We start from the raw sequence: 22,868 nt of genomic DNA on the forward strand, positions 1-22,868 counted from the left end.
AATCTTGTACAAAAGGATGGAAGATGTGCTGGTTCAAACTTGTCTTCCTTTTAGCTCATGTTTCTGAAACTATATCATCCATCTCCCATCTATAGGGTACCTGTTAAAAAAGAGTGAGTTCCATATTACAGTAGAAGTCCTGTATTAGCACTGCCTAATTCCTTCCTCCACATTAGAATACCAGCCCACAGTACTCTTATATTTCCCAGCCTCCATAACTGTCAGTTAAACAAACCTGTGTCTTTTATAAGTTACCCAGTCTGTGATGTTTAGTGATAATAAAATAAAATACACTGAGACATGAGGTAATTGCTAAGAATAAGGTTAGCATTTTTCTCTTTTAGTAGTTTCTTTGTTTTATTCATTATTTACTTTTTTTTATTACTGGATGATATGTGTTTGCATGGGCATGAATATGCCACAATGCATGTGTGGGAGTCAGTTCTCTCTTTCCACCTTTATACGGGCTTCAGGGATAATACTCAGGTTGTCAGGATGGAGCTACAAATGCCTTTACCAGCTGAGACAGTTTGCCTGCCTCAGCTCTGCACTTCAAAACCACGTAAAATACCTTAGAATATAGTAAAGAGTAAAATTCCCTGTCTCACAGGATAGGATGCATTAGGTCCAGGGCATGATTGGACACCATGGGCAATACTGATTCCTGCACATGTCAGAAGTGATGTGTGATGCTGCTGTTATGATGGGGCAGCATCCCAAGCCCTGCATGTTCTCCACAGCGACAAAAGCACCTTCTTTCCCCACCTCACTTACCTCCTCCTCCCTCTTCCTTCTCTCAGGTCTAGTCTAGCCACAGTGGCCCCTCACTCTTTCTGCAGCACTTTATTCCATTACTAGGATTCTTAGAGCCAGAGACTGGGTGCTGGTAGTCTAATAAGCCAGGTTCAGGCATCCATTTTCAGTAGGTCAATTTAAAGAAACAAAGAATAGTGGGAAGCAGAAAAGGGGTATTTATCCAATGCAGCCACATTGGGAAGAGGGGCAAAGTGGTCCAGCATACCTTTTAAATCCATCACACACAACCTGGATATCTCTCAACCAAAGAATGGATAAATAAAATGTGCTGTGCTCACACAGAGGAGGTTTACTTGGCTGATAAAAACAAGGATCCTAGCCGGGCGGTGGTGGCACATGCCTTTAATCCCAGCACTCGAGAGGCAGAGGCAGGCAGATTTCTGAGTTCGATGCCAGCTTGGTCTACAGAGTGAGTTCCAGGACAGCCAGGGCTACACAGAGAAACCCTGTCTCAAAAAAAAAAAAAAATATATATATATATATATATATATATATATATATATATATATATATATATATACAAGGATCCTGATAATAGAAGGTTTAGGTTTAAAAAGAAGGCAAGATGTATGCAAAACTGAGTCTCCAGTTGTGGTTCTGCGCACCACTGTCTCAGCTCCAGTCTCTCCTGCTTGTAGTCTGACAAGTTGTTAGAACTTTGTGACATCTCTTTCCAAGGGTCAACATTTCCTTCTGGCTGGAAGCAGGGTTCAATCTTTACCTTCTCCCAGCATGTGATTCCTAGGGAGACTTCAATTTCTTGGGTTCCATGATCTCAAAACTCTGATACTCAAGGGGAGGATACAAGCATCTCCGGAGAAAACCTTCATTCCTGCCAGAAGAGTTCTACTCCCTGCCCAGTCCTATGCTTTAGCCAATATGCTTCCCTCTGCTTACTGCTCTCCTGTAGTCAGTCAACTTACCTGTCTCCCTTTCCTCCTCTATTTTATTCAAAGTCAGAAACTCAGTGAAACTTGTTGTAACACATGCTGTTTAAAGCTGCCCACTTCCTAACCTCCCTAGTCATACATCCTATTATCTTTTTACCTTAATTTATTTGCAGTTATGCTTATATCCCTTCCTCTACCAATGTTAGGAATATATGTGTTTGTTTGTTTGTTTGTTTGTTTTTATTCTAATAAAAGAATAACATCCAGGAAGTGAGTAGGCACTTGGGAAGTGTCAGAAGCATGTAAGAGAAGATCTGCGAAGACACAAACCCACCTCCTTTTGCAATTCAGGTGAAATGGCCGCACTTAGCAAAATATCTGGTCAGCACTTTGCTATCAACCCACTTGACTTTTGCTCCATTTTCTTTGGAGACTGCAAGGTATTTTATTAACATCTTAGTATGTGCACATTAGCTGTTGCCCAGGAAAGACTATCAGGAGAAGCAAAGTCAGATATTTGTGTTGCTGACCTACCAGTGAAAGAAAACACATCTGGAAAGAGTGGAGTCAGACAGGCTAGCTGTGGTTGTGCAGGGGAGATAAAGCATCAGAGAGATTCCCTCTCATATATAGAGAGCATCTATTCCCAACACCGGGAGTTACTGGGACATTAGTGGAACCCAGGCACACAGGAACTCTGCCCGACCAGTGGCTTGGGTTCCTTCCAGTCTGTCTGGGCTGGTGCCTGAGCAGACCTTGGGTGCAAACTCTGAGGCCAGTCCCACAACACCCAGAGGAAGCTCCATTCTCAGGTGCTCTGACATGCCTAGGATCACAGGATCACAGGGCCCCAGGAGCTAGGTCACACCAGGATCTCAGGGTCCCAGAGGCAACTTGAATCCCAGGAGCTCAGACACACCCAGGATCTCAGAATCACAGAATCTCAGAATCACAGGTTCACAAAGACAGCTTGATTCTGAGGAGTTCTGATACAACCAGGGTCACAGGAAGAACAGGCTCCAGACAGATATAGCAAGGACAGATAGCTCTAGAGATAACCAGATGGCGGGAGGCAAGTGTAAGAAGAAAAACAGATATCATACAGAAACTAAGAGAACACAAATGCCAGCCCAGGCTACTATACCCAGCAAAACTCTCAATTGCCATAGATGGAGAAACCAAGATATTCCATGATAAAACTAAATTTATACAACATCTTTCCACAAATCCAGCCTTAAAAAGGATAATAGATGGAAAACACCAACACAAGGAGCGAAACTACACCCTAGGAAAAGCAAGAAAGTAATCTTTCAACAAACCCACACAAACATAATTCCACCTCTAACAACCAAAATAACAGGAAGTAACAATCACTTTTTCTTCATATCTCCTAATATGAAAATTAATATTACCAACACATCCTAATCGATTGAAATTCAAAAATATGAGGAATTAGAAATTTGTTGGCTGTCATCCCATGGTCTCTCTAATTTGGTAATTGGAGAAATAGGTCCAATATTGTACAATCCATATACACTTTCTGCTTGTTTGTATGCGACAGTGTCTTGCTGTGTGCCACACAATGGTCTTGAGATCTTGCTTCCTGTATCTCAGTCTCTCTATTAGTAGGATTGTTTATTTGATGTTTTTATACTATACTATGGTTTTCAGAACAGCTTACATATTTCAAAATTATTTATATAGTCAAAAGAAACATAACCAATTAATTTGAGAGGTGGCTTGTAAGAGAACAACAAAGAGTGAGAATGAAGGCTTTGTTTGATATTTATAATTATTGTATCAATTTTGAAGAAGTGGACCTTATAAGTTACTCATATTCTGAGATGAATGCTTTTCAAAATCATCACAGTCAATGAGCCAGAATCTTACCCTCACCTAATGTATATGCCACCCTCCAAGCAGGACCATTGTTCATTGAAACAGTTGATGAATGAACTTTATGGTTAGACCATCTTAATTCACACACTATTTCTTAAATGAATGTAACCTGTTCCCTGTGGGCCAAGAATGACGACAATCACTCAAGTCAAATAACTTTGACCATAGCAAGAAATCTGTACCCAAATAATTGTGCCTACAATTCATTCCTTGGCACAGCAGAACTGTCAACTCTTAGCTTAGGTACTATGGATGTAAAATCCTTTGGTGATGTGAGGGACATTGAAGTAGTCTTATTACAGTGAACTCCAATATCTAAAAAGTGTTCTTATTTTGGATTTGTACCACAATAAGAGCCATGATGTTAAGCTCTACTAAAAACAAAAGAAATAAAATAAAAAGACTTTATCTATTTATGTTCATTTAATAACATGTCCATCATTTTTATGATTGGTATAAAAATATATGTGTTAAATAAAATTAAAAATTTTTTTAAAAGAATTCTATTTTCCACTGGGAGTCATGTTATTCTTTTGAGTTTTATTCTCTTGGCCTAGAACAATGCTAAATTACTCTCACATGGCTTGCTTCTGGGTCAGTATTTATGTAAGGACCTGGTTATATCACCAGTTCTTGTCAAAGCCAGACTCTGACCCTTGGGAATAGGAGAATGACTGGAAGATGGGCTCCTCTTTTTATCTGATGATGTAGAGCTTATTTTTGTAATTCAGTGGATACCATTTTGTTAGAGTTTGAATACTCCCACCATATGAAATTATCTATTGGATTCGGAGGACACTCAGAGAAACAATAAACCAGGCTTTAGAGTCAAACAGCCCTAGCTCCAGGGTTCATCCCAGCTTACATGAACTGAGCAAAAGACCTAACCCAGGGGAGACTCCATTTTCTCATCTCTTCAACGGGAACAATGTAACCCACATCAGGATACTCAGTGATGCTCAAGGGGAATGACCAAGGCATGAAAATTCACACTTGTTTGTAAGTACTAGTCTTCCAAGAACCCAGGGCTTCATTTCCTTCATAAGGATGTTTTCCCCTCAAATGACAAGAGGGAATACAGAAGGCAGGGGACAATGAACAGTGGAGTCAGCTGGTAAAACTCTGGCTAAAGTGACAAGATCAAGTTGCCGGCATCAAAGCTGTTGGTCTGAAGGTGAGTAGGAGCCTAATGGGAAGCTGAACCACAAACCTTGAGAATATGTATGTAAAGTGGCCTTTCCCCACCCCTCCTCCCTCCCTCCCTTCCTCCTTCCTTCCTGCTATGCCCCAGACATCCTCTCTGTGCAGGCTGACAAGGATGTTCTCTACACCTTGATGCAGAAAGTCCAGGATCAAAACACAAAACCAGTCTGACCAGCTTCTAATAGTCTTTTCTACCCTGTGTAAGCTACATGTGTAAGCTGCTCAGACTCTCTGGGTCCCACTTTATACATTTGTAAAGAGGAACTTTAGAGTTAGTATCTACTTTGTAAGTTTGATATGAAAATTGAATGAATTCTTAATGACAAAATGACCTAAAACAGTGCCAAGCATACAGGCCTTTGGAGCTTCCTATTATTATCCATGACATAAGGTGACTGAGCAACTCTGAGGCCCAATGGCAGTCAGTAAAGATTTTTCCTATAGTTATTGGACATCACCTGCCCTGTGCCCTATCCAGCCTCATCCATCACTCAAATTTCACAACTTCTCTGACTGGCAGAAATTATGCAGCTCTCCAAGTGTATGTGAGGAGCGGGTGTGGCGGCAGTCCCAAAGGCGCCAGGGACTGCAGCTAAGTTGTATGACTTGCACCTGACTTCCTCATATAAACCACAAACATCTTGAGAGCTGCACAGGTGCACCAGGATACTGGTGAATCCATTTTGATGGAGATATGCCCCTGCTGCCCTGATTAGCTGAAGCTGCGTGCCTGGTGAGGTGGCGTGGCCTGCTGTGCGTGGATGGGAACTGAGAGTACATAAGAGTGAGAGGCCCGGGTCAGAGGGAGGATGATTATTCAAGGGAGATATAAACAAGGGAGATATAAACAAGAAGAAACAGGACTGAATAAACGTGTGCAGAAGGATCCTGTTGCAGCGTCGTTCTTCCTGGCCAGTTGAGCGCGCGCAAGAAGTGTGGTGTGGTTGGCTCAGTTTATTGTCATAGGTGCTCTTTGCTAGAAGTTTTGGTTGGGGAAATCTAGGCGTTTATCTTATCACAGTCCTGTTGTGTTCAGGAAAGTAGCTCTGTGTTCCTGCACAGGAAGGCGACAGCAGGCGTCTTGATTCTGAGCAGGGTCGGCACAAACATCTGTATTATCAGCACAGAGAATCAGGATGGGCTGTGCCCTCCACAATACAATTGGAACCTGTAGAACATAGCTGCTCTTGTCATCAGCAGAGGCCAAGTGCTCGGTAGACAGAAGTCGGGAGCCAGGACACTACAGCTCTGTGTTCAGTGTAGGAGAACTGGGGATTGCCGATCCCCCAAAGGGCCCATTTCTCAACTATTGAATAAGAATTATAAAGCTTGCTTCATGGTTCTGTATTTTGCTGTTTGTTTTGTTGTCTTGAGAAATAGTCTTTGCTATATAGTCTCCGGTGACTTGGAACTTACTGTGTAGCACAGGCTACCCTGGAATTCATGGCAATCATCCCCATTCAACCTCCAGAGTGCCGGAAAGTGAGACATGTGCCACCATGACTGGTTTATATGCTGTTTTAAGAATTAAGGGAGCTGGGGTGGGGTGTGAATATGATTAAACTACATGATATTCATTTATAAAAACAGAATGAACTCTATTATTTTGTATAACTAAGACTAAGCTTTAAAACATGAAAACTGTTTAAAAAAAAAAAGTACTAAGGAAGCCGTGGTCCCTGGAGAGGAATCGAGGAGTTCCTGGGAAGACTGCAAACTGTACTGATGCTGAGTACAGTTACTCCTGCTAAGGGCCTCAGCACACTCGAGGCCTGCAATTCCGCAGTCTTCTTTAATGTACAGGACCTTCCTGGTGTGTCTGTTTGTTCAGTGTAGTTGTTTTGTTATCTATTATGTCTTAGCTAAGTGGTCCATTAGAGCTGTTTAGAAAACAAAGCCCATACAGGACATCGCATTAAAAGACATCTATTGTCCTCACTCCAAAGCCTCACAAAGCCTCACTACCCATTACTAGTTTCTTTGTGGCCTGCCAGAACCTTGGAGAATAGAGCAGAGGACATCTGCACAGTGCAAAATATAGTCTCCCCTATCTGCCCCCCTTAACTTCAAATGGCTGCACCCTATGTCCATTGCCCATTGTTCTATAATTTGCTTCCCCCCCCTTTACTGTTAGAACTTCCATATCAGTATATAGAAAACTTTCTAATTCCCTTTCCTTATTATTTAACTACTCAATGTGTTCTTTTTTGTGACTATACTCTCATTTGATAGTCCCCTACTGAAGGAGATTTAAGCAACTGGTGACCATATAATGTCATACTTATTTGAATATCAATTAGTTTCTGAGGCTCTCAATACTGGAAGACATTTTTGCCCACTCACACAGACACAGAACTTAGTATTTCCTTGCTAAATACTTGCTGACTGGATGGAAAGAGGTCATGCCTTCTGAGTTATTCATTGTGGCAGAGAAATTCTTAATTCCTTTGATAGCAGCATAATTGGACATCTTGACTTTACATTGACTGATCGCAGCACCATTGACTGACAGGCAGATGTAACCCTTTGTCATCCTCTCCTGAGCAGCAAACAGAAGGCGGCTTGGGAAGTTATAGTCAGCAATCTAAATGGACAGACACTTGTGTGTAGTGTTATAAGTAAGCCATTCTACCTTTCCCAAAACTCAGTGAGATGTAATCAATTAATCAATTACCAAATAAGAAAAACAGCAGAAGATGAAAACTGAGTCTTCATTTTTACTTCAAGTCTCCTGAAGTTAATAGGTCTTGGAGCACAACTGTCTTACCTTGGGCTCCGATTGAAGCACAGATAATAATTGAAGTCCAGGTGGGGTGCAGCTTACTTTAACTGAGGACCACATGGGGTGCAGCTTAATTTAACTGAGGACCAAGTCAGGGGCAGCTTACTTTAACTGAAGTCCAGGTCAAGTGTAGTTTACTTTCTGCAGTTCTAACAGCCTCGTGGAGATTAAGGCTACTGACCCAGAAAGAACACTTTTCAGAGTTTAGCACACAGAATCAAGTGGTGGAAGTGTCTATGAAACACATGAACAAAAATCCAAGGGAAATAATAAAAAGCCTTTAGCATAGTTATCCTGAGGTTGCTGGTTTTCCTTCTGGCTTGCCCCCCTACTTGGTTTTTTTGTTGTTGTTGATTTTTTTTCCAACTAATTGCCTAACCCAATTTGCATCGGTTGTAGGTTGAGAAATGGGAGAGACTGTCTCCTTTGCCACATCTCCCACTGGCCCTTCTAATAGAGGCATGGGAAGATCAGCCTCAATACATCGAAATTTCCCATTCAGCTTCAGCTACGTGACAAGAACAATGGATGTCTCCACACATTGCTTTTTCCTAGGCAACATCCTGTGCTAAAGCCCATGGAATTGGCAACAGATTTCAGATTCTTAACTGAACTGTGGGAAGCCTTGACTGTCTATATTATGTTTATGATTTTTATACTGCAGTTACCGCAGACATTACAGTCAGTTCTATTTGTGAGTAGATGAGACACTACACACTTACCTACAAATTCATGAAGCATCTAATTTTTATTTACACTTCAACATAGGAATACAGGCTCTGCACAAAGGAAGTTAAAAACCCAATAACAAATAAAACCCAGTTCAGCTGGATCCATGATGACCATAGACACACAACCAGGACACAGAATAATTCAAATTCCAAAATTCTTATTTCCTCACATAAACTTACAGGAATCTACTATGGAACCCTAGCTGACCTAGAACTCTCTATGCAGACCAGGCTGGCCTCAGCCTCAGAGAGTGCTAAGATTAATGGAACACACCACTACATGGTGTTGGCAAGCATGCTGGTGCCAGTGGTTTATGCTGTCTAGCAAATGGCTAGTGCTGGGAAGGGAGTATGCTGTTAATATGGTGTCCAGTTGCTGACCAATTAAAATAACTGGCTGACACTGTAGCTCCAATTTTAGCCTGTGGGCGGATCCTTTCATTTGACCAATTAATATGGATCTTTTTGTCTTAGTCGGTTTGATTGGTGTCTTAGTCACTATTGTTGCTGGACTAAAATACCACAGACTCGGAGATTTGTAAGTAGAAGAAATGTAACTGTTTCCTCCAAGACTGAAACATTCCATCCTCCAGGGAAGGTACACAATTCAAAATAGCTTCAGGAAGTCCCTGAAACTGACCAGATTCCCTTATCCCTCCCACCCCCACTCTCACTACCTTCTACCTCCAGGCCAGAATAAGCAGTAAAAGCTAAGATTCCCCCTCAGGTAGAAGAAAGAACTGCAGATACTCTTAAGACCAGACCAGCTGCCTAGAAGAAGCAGAAAGCAGCTGAGTTGCCTGGAGGTTTAAACCAACTAAGGCTCCTGGAAAAGACACTCTGACATTCTGAGCTGCCTACAGGCTATGCAGTGTGCCCCAGGCTTCCAATTTTGTCATCTATGATAGGGTGGGCTTTGGTGATGCAGCTGTCTTTGAGTCATTTCTGCCCCTGTAAGTAACCCCTTACCCACATTCCTTTAAGAAACGCCAACAGAACTCACTAGTTCACCAAGTTGGACTTTGGTGGTACTTTGGTCTGTCATGGGTTCCCTATATGGGATGAGTAGATGCATGTGTTGCATCTCCCGGGGAAAAGTATTTCACACAACATTGAGGTTCACGTTTAATTGAAGTACTTGGGAGGCAGAGATAGGCAAATCTCAAGAGTTCAAGGCCATCTTGACCTACATGGTAAGTTCTAGGACAGGCAGAAATATGTAGAGAGATCCTGTCTCAAACAACAACAACAAAGAATGTGCAAAATTAGTGTTAGACATCTTGGCATACCCCAACATTCAAGAGGCTGAGAAAGAAGGATGGCAAATCCAAGGGATGCCTGCACTATACAGAAAGTTTCAGGACAGTCTCAGTTATGTAATAATTCCAAAGAAAGAAGGGAATGAATAAGCTAATAAGGAAATGAAAACACAGGTGAATACACAAAGGATAAAATGACTGGGGGAAGCAGAAGTGTGTTGCTCAGTGTCTGGGTTTAAAAGGCCAGTGCTTGGGGCAGAAACTTTCAATGATCCTCCTCAGATCTACTCTCCTCCCTGCCATTTTCTCTTCTTGGGCACTGCAACCCAGTTGTTCACATGGAACTACTAGGCTCCAGCCAAGAATAGGCACAGTTCTTAGAATGAGGTACTTCCATATGACTCTCGCCTTATCACTTACGGTAACTGCCAGCTTCCCTGCTGGCTGAATTTGCCTCCTGACTGTGCTTTTCTGAACTCGACCTGACCTTGACATGTATCTGTACAGCCTGGAACTCTCTGTGATGGCACTGGATCGGTAGTCAACATTCATTTCCCAGCTATTTACCACCCCCAAGTCCCTCACATGTAGGGACTCTGTCTCCACTGGGCTCTAAGCTCAAAGTCCCGTCCCTTGTGTCACATTATGAGTCTGACAAGAGCCAAACACCTCCTTGGTCTTATGCCCAACCAGCCTCACATGTTCTCCCTCCCCAAGATGGCCAAGGACTGGCTGTCCCTCTCCTCAGGCAGACCTGCATGTCCCAGGCCATCCGTCTTCCTGGAAGCTTCTTCTACAGCTTGGAATAGTGTTGGAGGAAACAACTGGGTCAGGGAAGAAATAGACAAATGATTCTACATTCCTGTTTCCTTTTCACTCTTATGCCTCCTCTCTTGTAGCGAACCAGTAGCTCACCCACAGCTGAACTCGATCTTACCAACAAATTTTCACTCTGATTTTTTTCCAATTCCTTATATTTGTTTTCAGTTGCTACCATAACAGACTATCACAAAGCAGGTTGCAGAGAACAACAGAAATTTACTCGTTCATAGTTCATGGAGCCAAGAACCTAAAGTTCAGCAGGCTTGGCTCAGTTCTGACGCCTCTAGGGGATAATGTGTTCCAGGCCACACTCTCAGCTTCTAGAGGCTGCTGAAAGCCTTGGTATTCCTTGGCTCCTGGAATCTGTAATCTTTGCCTCTTTAACATAAACTTCTCTGTGTGTTTACCCCTTCTTTCTATGTATTCTCCTCTTCCCTCTGTGTATGTTCTTCTTTCTAAAGGCAAGCCAGTCCTTATATTTAGGTTCTATCCTAATTCAGTATGATTTCATCTCAATTATTCTTATCTAATTAAACAACAAAAGACCCTATTTCCGAATACAACTATATTCTAAGGGCCTATTCTAAGAGATGTGAATTTTAATGCCACACATGTATGTTAATTTTGGTCATCATGACAAATACTTCAGAATGAAGAAATAATTTAGAAGGAGAAAGTATTTAGTTGGTTCATGATTTTAAAAGTTACAAGCCATGGATATAACTTTAATTCTTTTCAAAATCTATTTTTTTATTTTTAATATTTTTTATTACGTATTTTGCTCAATTACATTTCCAATGCTATCCCAAAAGTCCCCCATACCCTCCCCCCACTTCCCTACCCACCCATTCCCATTTTTTTGGCCCTGGCGTTCCCCTGTACTGGGGCATATAAAGTTTGTGTGTCCAATGGGCCTCTCTTTCCAGTGATGGCTGACTAGGTTCCATATGTATCAAAATCTATTTTTAATGATGGTTCTTAAACACTTTAACCTCCCTTTTAGCCCACCACCCACCAGAGATAGTGGAAAAGAAAGGAAACAGGTGAAGTGGACCTGCTTAAAAATGGTTGCTGCCTAGAAATCGGCAGTTCAGTTCACAGGTCAGCAGCAGCAGCAGCTCCATCCACTCGCAAACACTTCATGGATATATCAGCAATCCAGTTCAGTAGAGTCAGGATAGCAAGCAGGAATCAGCAGCAGTGGCACTATCTAGCAGAGACAGCCAGGCCTCAGCCTCAGCACAAGTCAGCAAGAGGGGCCAGGAGGGATACCAGGAGAAGTTCTCAGCTGTGTCTCTCTCAGTGAAGTAAAGATCAGCAAAAACATGAGACCAACAAGCGTTGCTCAGCTAGCTCTATAAGCAAGCCTAGCTCAGCCCCCTTCACTGTCTGTTGGCCCTATTTATACCCTCCAAACATCACGTGTCCTCCATGGATCTTTCCTTAGCACGTGAGTCTGTCTTAGTTGACATCATTCTTCCAATCAGCCCAAGTCCACAGAAGCGGCAAGAAACTGTAGCACACTGCCAGAAGTTTTTTTGGTGAGTTTCTCTCTATGGAGTCCTGATAAGTGCAACTCAACTACACAATGTAAGGTGGACCAATACATATATGTTAGCAAAGAATTCTTCATCACAAGTCCTTTCACATGCTTGTTTTGGCAGAACATCCTTCCTCCTGTGTCTGCTTCATGGAAACATTCCTTTACATGTTTGCCTTAGCAAAATCCCATCCAACACAACTGACTTTCCAAAGAACCCTTAAGTTTCCACTTCACATGGACACTTGGTCCTATGGTTTCTGGATCCCTGATAAGGCAGAGTATCAAGTCAGCGAGGGTGGTGGTGATGTAGAGGTGCAGAGGTGGGTGGAGAATAAATTGCTCACCTCCTGACTTCTGGAAATCAGAGACAAAAGGGAAGGGACAGGAGAAAGGCACACTCACTCCCAGTTGACCTACTTACAATCATGTCCAACCACTTGTCATCTCTAAACCTCCCAATATATGATTAAATTATGAATCAGTTAACAGATTAATCTATGAACTTACAAGCAACAAGAAGCCACAAGATCCATTCTCTTTCCCAAGGCCCCACCTCTGGACCACTGCTTCCTTCAAGGACCAAACCTTCAATGCATGTTACTTTTAAGGGAGCCCTGTCCAGGCCATAAAACTGGCCAAACCCACTCTCTTTCTTAAGAACAACAACATCTAGCAAGCTGTAGCCTTTCCTTTCTCTCATCTTTCTGTCCTGTTCAGTATTTGTGCTATCTGTAGAACATGTATTGAAAAGTTCTCACATGCAATTATGTTGAAAAATAGCTGGACCTTCACACTCTTCTGGCTTCTTTTGCCTATAGAGGACTTATGCCCTTTCATCTTTGGTGCTAATCAGATCTCAGGAGCATCTGAGCTAAATACTTCATCCTATGTACAACATTTTCTACATTCAGTATGAAACTTACTGATGTGGTAAGAACAGGCCAATACAGTTTTCATCAAATATTGTGTTTGCATGTTTTTCCTGATACAGTCTTGCTATGTCACTCAGTTGGTCTCAAACACAGTGTTACTATAATGTGTAGGAATATTCTAGAGTCTGAATGAGTGAAAGAGGCAGCAGTTAAGCTACAGTCTTCACAACCATCCTAATGAGTAGTGTGTTTGCACTGAGACCAATGGAAATGAGTTAGTAGATGTCTGAGAAGAGACTCTTTGTAGAATTATCTTATTAAAACCATTGTTTTGAGTTAGGAGAGGGCTAGATTAAAAGCACTCCCTGCTTTTACTAAATAGTATTACGTCAATGTGACACAAACTAAAGTTATTTGAGGAAAGGAGCCTCACTCAATTAAGAAGATGCTTCCATAAAATGAGGTTGTAGGAAAGCCCACAAGGCAGTTTTTAACTAGTGATTCATGGGGATAAGTCAGAGTTATATTTTAAATTTTAGTTACTATGCCTAAGAGATCCATGAAATGAAAATGCCTCTGACCTGTAATCCCCTTGCTTAAGGACAGATACCTACAGAGATGCTAGAGGTTATTGAACAATAGCCACATGTTTTCCCTTCCCTAAACAATTTTCTTTCATCCAATTACAGTGGATGTGGTCAATGAGTATGCAGGCAGGAAATATGTCAGAATGTATGCTTGCCCCTGATTAGACCTAATAGGAAATATGGTGAATTTCAGATTTTGCCTTTTTAAGCCATGGCAAATAGTGACTCAGGGCCATTTCCCTGGGAAGCCAGCTATAGAGCTAGCCAGAGTATATCCATCTGGACGGTACTTGCTTCAAATTTGGCTTTAATTTGTAGTAGTGGCATAATTTTTTTTATTTAATTTTTTTTTTAAAGATTTATTTATTATATGTAAGTACACTGTAGCTGTCTTCAGACACTCCAGAAGAGGGCGCCAGATCTCATTACGGATGGTTGTGAGCCACCATGTGGTTGCTGGGATTTGAACTCCGGACCTTCGGAAGAGCAGTCGGGTGCTCTTACCCACTGAGCAATCTCACCAGCCCGTGGCATAATTTTTGACTGCCAAGATTAACAAGGAGAGGGCCTAGACCCAGACCATCCCTGGGCTGGTAGTCCTGGATTCTATAAGAAAGCAAGCTGAGCAAGCTACAAGGAGCAAGCCATTAAGCAGCATTCTTCCATGACGTCTTTATCAACTCCTGCCTTCAGGTTCCTGCTCTGTTTGAGTTGCTGTCCTGACTTCCTTCAATCATGAACAGTGATGGAAGTGTAACCACATAAACCCTTTTTCTCCCCAACTTGCTTTTTGGTCATGGTTTTCATGGCAGGTATCTAAACCCTAACTAAGACACTATTCTTGCAGAAGACCCTAGTTTAGTTCCCAACATCTCTATCAGTGGGCTCACAGCTGTCTGAAACTATTGTTCCAGGAGATCTGACACCTCTTTTGGCCTCCACAGGCACCTGCATTTATGGAGCCAACAAATAGGTATGTGTATATACACATAAATAAAAATACATTTAAATATTTTAAAGAATGTTATTCTATGTGCAATATGGAAAACAATGTAGAAGGTGGGGTTGGGGTAACTCTGAGGTGTAGGAGACTTAAGAGATGGTATTCATTGCATGTGATACTCTGGGAAGGAGTCTGGTAACAAAGGAGGGGAGAGCGTCTCCTCTGGGGCAGGTTAAGTTTGATTTACTAAGGAGACTGTGAAAAGAAGGTGTTGGAGCACAGTCTACCAATGTGAGTTCAGATGAGAAAATTGAATTAAATAAGAGAGCATGTAAAATATTTAATTCAGCATTTGGACCTTGGAACTAAACCTACATTGTGCTTTCCCATTCATAAAGACTTTAATGTGATCAAATTAAATTTGTAAGGCTGACAATCTTAGCACATTTCAAAGTACTAATGCAGCCCCAATACACTTTAAGAAATTAGTAAAGATTAGGGAGAAAATAAAGAGATCCTGTCTCTGAAAAATACTTTTTATCTCTGTGTATCAGTATATGAAATTTGCCTCTGGGAACTTCACAGCAAAGCAGCTGAGGATCTCCACCTATTATTTACAAAAGTTTGCTTGGCTTCCCCCCCCAACCCCCCAGGTAGAAGTTAATAGTTCCAGAATGGCCTTCTATACAGTTATCAGTAAGAGTACTAAGTAAAGAGGCAAGAACTCTGGTTCTTGTGACCACCCCGACTCCCACATTTGCAGGACTGCCCTTGGGCTCTGTGGATAAATTGTTTAAGATCACTCAGTTTTTAATTAACATAGCTTACTGTGAAAGTCTCAGCAAAAGCTGTGCTCCTGTCATGAGACAGAGGGTTTGTAGAAGTGCCTCCAAAGAGCTAGGCCTGCTTAATATACCATCCCAGAGCCTGAGAAGTCTCAGAAACTCTATCATCTGATAGATAGTCACCCGGGTTTGCTGTGGCTACTTTTCCAGCGTTTCCTTATAAGTCAAAGGTCAGTGATTTCCCCAGTTCCTGCCCTGAAGACAGCTGGAGGAAGGAGTGAATTGCAGAAACAGCTGGTTGGAGATCCTGGCGCCTGGAGACAAATAAGTCTAGGGGCAAGAAGTAAGTAAATTAAGGCACCACTTTGGGGCTCAAAACCCCTGGGACTCTAGAGTCTTGGGAAACAAGAAAGGCAGCTGACTTGAACTGCTGACAGCAGAGCTGCTCCCATCTACCTCTGTCCCATTCCAAGAGGAAGTAAGCACTCAGAAGGAGCCTGGGGGAAGCAGGCTGATGATGTGCTCAGGTTGAAGAACTTAGAGTGGAGAGGCTGTTGGAGGGGTAGGGAGTTTACATTTCAGTTCTACTAATGGTTTCTGTGGCTTTTCTTTTCTTTTCTCTTTTCTTTTTTTTTTCCTTTTTTTTTCTTTTTTGCTTTTAAAATGGATTTATCTAATTAATTATTTATTTTTATTCACTTTACATGCCAATCACTGCCCCATTCCTAGTCAGCCCCTTTCATGATACTTCCCCCCTCCCCCCTCCCTTTCTCTTCTGGGTGGGTGGAGGCCCCCCTGGTATCTCTCCACCCTGGTACTTCAAGTCTCTGTGAGGCTAGGCCCTTCCTCTATTAGAGAAGCCAGACAAGGCACCCCAGTTAGAAGGACATATCCCACATACAGGCAACAGTTTTTGGGATAGATCCAGCTGGAGTTGTTTGGACCCACATGAAGACGGAGCTACACATCTGCAACATACGTGTGGGGAGGTTCAGTCTTTGAGAATCCCAAGGGTCCAGGTTAGTTGACCCAGTTGGTCATCCTGTGGAGTTCCTATCACCTTAGGGGGTGCACTCCTCCCTCCTATTCTTCCATAAGGGTCCCCAAGCGCCATCCACTCTTTGGCTGTGGGTTTCTGCATCTATCTGAAAGGAGGCAGATGGGGGCATCTCCAGGACGAAATGAAGACCTGGGAGAGGGAAGACGCCCAAGAATCAATGTGAGTGTCCTTAGCTGTGACTGAACCCTGGGGATATGGAGCCTGGGGAAGCTGCCTCCAGTGGCCAGGCAGGAACCCCAGTGGAGTGAGAGGGACACCAACTCACCCACAAAACTTTCAATCCAAAACTTATCCTGCCTACAAAAACTGTGGGGATGAGGATGGAGCAGAGTCTAGCAGAGTGGCCAACCAATAACCACCAGCCCAAGTTGAGACACATCCCATGGACAAGCACCAACCAATTCCTGACGATATTTTTGTTTGGTTGGTTGGTTGGTTTGTTTTGGTTTTGGTTTTGGTTTTGGTTTTGGTTTTGGTTTTGGTTTTGGTTTTTCGAGACAGGGTTTCTCTGTGTAGCCCTGGCTGTCCTGGAACTCATTCTGTAGATCAGGCTGGCCTCAAACTCAGAAATTCGCCTGCCTCTGCCTCCCAAGTGCTGGGATTAAAGGCATGCGCCACCATGCCTGGCTAATTAATGACACTAATAATGATATATACTCTGTTAGGCTTGCAGACAAGAATCTAGCATGGCTGTCTTCTAAGAGGCTCCACCCACCAGCTCACCAGACAGATGCAGACGCACACAACCAAACAATAGATGAAATGTGGGGACTCTTATGAAAGAATAGGAGGAAGGGCCTAAATTTTCTTATTTGTGTGATTTTTATTATTCACACGACTCTCCTTACAGACTGCCACATAGGTAGTAAGATCACAGATATGAAAGCAAAGCACAGAGCCCAACATACAGCAAGGACTATTTCCCAACATGTATGTGAGACTATCTCCAAAACAAACTAATGATTTGAATCTGGAGTATTTCCAAGGGGCTCATGTTTTTTGAGTACTTAGCTCCCAACTTGTGGTGTTATTTTAAAGGCTATGGAGCACTTAGAAAGTAAATCCTGGCAGCAAAAATAGGTCACTGGTAACCCTAGCCCAGTGTCATATACTGGCAATCTCAGCATTAGGGAGAAGAGTCAGGAGGATCAGAAGTTCAAGGCTCAGCTATATAAGAAGTTTACCAGCCTGGACAGTATAAGACCATGTCTCAACAAACAAAAACAAGAACGTAACTAAAGATTGGTCTTTAAAAGTTGTACTCAACCCAGGATCTTTCTATTCAGTAATTGTGTGATGAGCCACTGGCACAAGCTCCTCCCCCCGCCCCCCTGCTTCACATTATAAAGAACTCACATCCCTCTGAAACCACGAGCTAAAACACAACTTTCCTTGTTTAAGTTCTTCCTGTCAGGTAGCTAGACTTAGCAACAAAAAAGTAATCAACACAGAGACATGAACTTGACCTTGTCTTGTGGGCCTCAACAAGAACCCTCAATGTGAGGTGCCAGCTAGGACAAAGGAGGGTTATGATCTCTTATGAACCCTTGTTCTTATCTCCATAGGGAACTCTGGTCAGATTACTGTGCAATGTTTCTTTACATGTTTTAAGCCACCCATGGCCCCAGAAATGTGTTTTGAATCACTAGTCTTCAGGACCCATCAATGGTAGAAATATTTTTGCTACAAACAACTACTTGAGCATGTGCCAAGTCATAAATGTCCCCCAAGGTCCAGTAGTTCTAGGAAATAGATCTGATGAGAGTCAAGCAGTTTTCTCAACTATCACAACCCTTTGGAGACGTGAGTGACTATTACTCACAGAAAGGAAAAAATGTTGAAACGTTTTCCAGACGCTTTTTAAATTTCTCCCATAATATTTACTGTGTTTTTATTATGCACCAGGCAGCTGGTAAGCACTTTAAACCTCTGAGTATATTTATCATCTAAACCTAGGCCATCATGTGTGGCCATACATATACGATCTTTTCATAACCACACTTGTACTCTCCTTACAGGATTATGGTGGGGTATTCCCTCCTTGCTTGTTTCCCGTGCAGATGCATCTCACAGCATTCCCAGCATATGCCTTGCTAGTCACACAGCTGTCAGAGGCACCCATGGAAAGATCCAAGAGCTGAGTCCTGTGAAGAGCACAGCCCTCTCCACATGCAGTTTTACCACTACAGTCTGCCTGAATAACACCAAGGGTGATCTCATGGGAAGTAAAAGGAACTCTGCATGATTTAGCCCTTCCCTCCCCTGCTCAGCTGGCCTGCACAGCCCTATCTCATCCAGTTCCCTCCATGGCCTATTGTTACCCTTTAAGACAATTCCACTTAGTCTTCTGAATTTGACCTCCACTTTCTTCGTCTAACTCAATGGTTTTCAACCCTAACTACATACTGCCTATTAGAATCACCTATAAACTAAAAATGTATTTGGTAAAATATAATCAGTCCCCAACTAATAACTAAGAATTAGGTGAGGGAGTATGGAATTTATACATTGGTGTTTTTAAGAATTTCAAACAAGAAGGGGAGTTGTTAAAGATATCGATTCATGTGCATCATAAGGAGAGCTGGGAGACTGACTGCAAGTGCTGGAGCCAGGAGAAAATTCAACCCTCCTTCTAGTATGCTGCCCTACAAAGAAGGTGTCTCCACTCTCAACTCCACCTTGGAAATAAAGGTAAGGAACATGCCCCTCATGTCCTCCCCATGGTTCTGGTGAAAGAATGTAAAACTTAGCATACAGTAACACTGACTGCTTCGTTGATGTCAATTTTATGAATTTAAACACTGGACATGGACCATTCCAATAATTCTCCTGAGTTCTACTTCCTCATAACATACCCCATCCACTGTTTCTCTAGCAACAATTAGTCTGTTCTCCATCACTGTGACCTTCTCTTCTGGGCAGGATATAAATGGAATGGCACAGGACATACCATTTAAGACTAGATTTTGCCTCTCCCCATGTGCACTAACCCCCGGGATCATGTCTTTGAGATCAATCCTTGCTGAGGCATGTATCAAGGTCCTCTCCTTTATGCTAAGATGAAGCAGTGCGCCCTTTTGTGTATGTTTACTCAGCAGCTCTTCTGTTGACAGATGTTTGTCTTGCTTCTGACCTGCTCAGTAGTAACAGTACTGTAGACATTCATGTCTAGGTGAATCTAAATTTTCCATTCTCTTTGTTTAAAACTTTAGAGTAAGAGTCCTTGTTCATAAGGTAAGAAATGACCAAGCTATTTCCAAAAGTGGCTATACCATTTCCTAGCTGCTGTGTGTGATGGCCAATGCTCACACTTTGCCAAAGCTTGCTGTCATCAATGTTTTTCAGTTTGGCCATGCTCATAAAAGCATGGTTTTCATTTGACTTCTCTTTGCCACTACTTAACATTCTCTTGGGACTTTATGACATAAATAGTGTTGCAAAACAATGACAAAAAAACTGTAACTCAGCTGTCCCTATCAAATTTACTAATACTCCTGGCATATGTGTGCTGTTTTTGCCTGTTACTTTGGGTGTCCTGTCTACATTCCTACCAACTGTCCATCAACACTCTACCTACATGCTGAATTTTTAATTTCTCCCCTCTCTTCCACAACACAGAATCATTACTCTCTCTCTCCCTCTCTCTCTCTTTCTCTCTCTTTCTCTCTCTTTCTCTCTCTTTCTCTCTCTCTCTCTCTTTCTCTCTCTCTCTCTCTCTCTCTCTCTCTCCTCTCTCTCTCCATTGTAACTTACTCTACTACCAGATCATTATTATCAACAGCATACAATATTTTATAACTGGAAAAAATCTCTGTGGGCCATGGTGGCATGTACTTGTGATCTCAGTGGTTGGCAGGCCAAGGCAAGAGGGTTGCCAATTTGAAGCACACCTGGGCAACAGTGAGTTCTAAGCCAGCCTGTGAGGAAGAGTCAGACTTTGTATCCTGTATCAGAAAACTAAAATCACCAAGGAAAAGAGGGTGGAAGAAGAGAAGGAGGAAGGAAAATCAGGAGGAGGACAAGAAGGGGGAGAAAGGACAGGAAGAGGATGAGGAAGAAGAGGGGGAGGATAAGAAAGAGGAGGAGGAAGAGGAAGAAGAGGAGAATAAGAAAGAGGAAGAGAAGGAGGATAAGGAAGAAGAAGAGGAAGAAGAGGAGGATAAGGAAGAGGAAGAAGAGGAGGATAAGAAAGAGGAAGAGAAGGAGGATAAGGAAGAGGAAGAAGAGGAGGATAAGGAAGAGGAGGAAGAGGAGGATAAGGAAGAAGAAGAGGAGGATAAGGAAGAGGAAGAGGAGGAGGATAAGAAAGAGGAAGAGAAGGAGGATAAGGAAGAAGAAGAGAAGGAAGAGGAGGATAAAGAAGAGGAAGAAGAGGAGGATAAGGAAGAGGAGGAAGAGGAGGATAAGGAAGAGGAAGAAGAGGAGGATAAGGAAGAGGAAGAGGAGGAGGATAAGGAAGAAAAAGAGGAGGAGGATAAGGAAGAGAAGGAGAAAGGGGAGGAGGAGGAGGGAAAACAAGGAGAAGAAGAGTGAACTGTGCTTTTAATTATGGCACTAGTTTGTAATCTTAGCACTAAGGAATCTAAGGCAGGACAAGTTTGAGACCAGTCTGAGCTAGCTAGGGCTGTGCCTCCAAACAACCAAAAAACCCTTTGTAACCACATCTCTACCACTCCATTTCTTTGCTCTTTCAACAAAATTCAGTAAAGGACTCATCTGCTTCTTGTTTCAATGCCTTCCCCCATTCCATCTCCTCTTTTTCTTTTCAGCTTACTCCAACCAGCTTTCCACCTTCACCAGTCTATGCAAACCACTTTTGATCAATGCAGCCATTGCCTCCCTGTTAAAAATTCAAAGTGCGGACACTGTCAGTCTCTGCTCACTCAGTAACCCAAAGCAGAATTGTCCACTCCGCTTTTGTCCTAATTTTCATTGGCTTGGCATTGAGGTGGTCCTTCCCTCTCCATAGCTGCTCTGTCTCTGCTTTTTTTGCTGGTTCCTCCTGTTCTACCTGACCTCTAGCCTTGGACTCAGTCTCCAGCCAGCTTCTCTTTTACTAGCTTTCCAAGTGAACAGAATTTACCCCATAACCCAAGACACATCTACAGGTTTATGGCCACAACTTCACATCCATAGTATAAACTTTTCTACTAAGCCCAGACTAATAGAACATCTAGCATCTACATTTGGAGACCCATCCGATATCTATTTGTCTTGGGTACTTTTTCTGTTGCTAAGATAAAGTACAGCCACAAAAGCAACTTTAGGGAGGAAGGGTTCATTTTAGCTCACAATAGTTCAAGGGAGTTTCTCTCAAGGCCTACCAGGGAAGGGAAGCTGCATGACAGCAGGAGCTTGAGGAAGTTGGCCAGGTCATTGCATCCAGAGTCATGAGAAAGGAAAGGGAATACTAGTCTTCATGATTCTCCTTTTCTTCTTTCTTCAAATGCAGTTCAAGAGTCAAGCCCAGAGACTACTTTAAGGTATGTGGGTCTTCCCTCCTCAACTAACCTATTCAAGATATTTCCCAACAGGCATGCCCAGAGGCTTGTCACCTAGTTATTCCACAGCCTGTCCAATTAACAATCATTATTTACCATCATGACATCTAAAACAGCATGTGCATGATTAAATTCATATGAAATCTCCTAAGTGAACAATTTTCTTTTTAATCTTTCCCAGCTCTAAAAACTATAACTCCATTCTCAATCTAGTTAGACTAGAAAGCTGAAAAGCTTTGGAATTATGCTTCAATTTATTCTTCCATTTCTACCCTGCATCCTTCAACCATTAAATTCTATTGAATCTAATTTTGGATGTATGTAAAAGGCAAATAATTCCTTCTAGCTGCCATACACTAGTAGAGGCACCAGCAACTCACATTTGATTTACCTGCTACACAGATTGCCTGCTTCTAACTCTTGTCTTATTTGTCTTCTTCATTCAGGGCTTGAATACACATTGCAGATGTTTGTAATCTAAGGTCTAAGTGAAAATATATACCTGAAGATGTTTCATTCATTTCCCCTCCTCCACCATGAATTACGTCTAAAGCGCTTTCTATCAACGAGCCTAGATAGCATTCACCATCTTGTCCTGACTACCTTCCCTATCCTCACTCCTCACCCCCACTCTGATTATCCAGCACATTCCTGAGCAATTTCTGTGGCTGGCAGCTCAACATAGACAGGCAGTTGTGTCTTAAGTGGGTGTGACTGGGGTAACGGGCTGGAATTATACCATTTGGAGTACATCCCCATCTTAGAGCCTCTGCACTAGCTTTGCCCTTTTACCAGATGCATCTTCCCCTGGATGACTTTCTGGATCTTCTCTATCGATACTTAGGCCTTTGCTCAAATCCCACTCTATAAGATGATCCCATGTATACCTTTTCTTAAGTAGCATCTCCCCTTTGTAACTCTCACCAAGTTTGTTTTTCTACAAGGCCTCACATAGATTTAATTCATTGTCCACATCCCAACACTATAAGCCCCATGACTCTGGTATCATCCGAGATTTTGTTCATCAGTGTATCACATGTTCCTGGTACAGTGCCTAGCACACTATAGTTCAATGTTTGTTGAGTAATACACAAATGAATCTTCTATTGCATACCATTTTATGATATTTTTTCTAAAACTTCCCTTAATGTCATCTGAGCAAAGTTTCATCTGGA

At 42.3% G+C, this 22,868-nt stretch overlaps 2 long non-coding RNA genes across 3 annotated transcripts in view; one reads left to right on the forward strand and one right to left on the reverse strand.

Annotated features, from left to right (window-relative positions):
- Positions 1–22,868, reverse strand: part of Gm33103 — a 32,035-nt gene that overhangs the window by 7,543 nt on the left and 1,624 nt on the right. The gene's annotated exons all lie outside the window — the stretch shown is intronic.
- Gm33052 lies at positions 15,396–21,674 on the forward strand. The gene is made up of 4 exons (XR_001778572.1): positions 15,396–15,475; positions 16,231–16,351; positions 18,211–18,883; positions 21,645–21,674. It is a non-coding gene; the product is annotated as a predicted gene, 33052 (long non-coding RNA).

This window comes from Mus musculus, chromosome 8 (assembly GCF_000001635.26).
Source record: "Mus musculus strain C57BL/6J chromosome 8, GRCm38.p6 C57BL/6J".
NCBI lineage: Eukaryota > Metazoa > Chordata > Mammalia > Rodentia > Muridae > Mus > Mus musculus.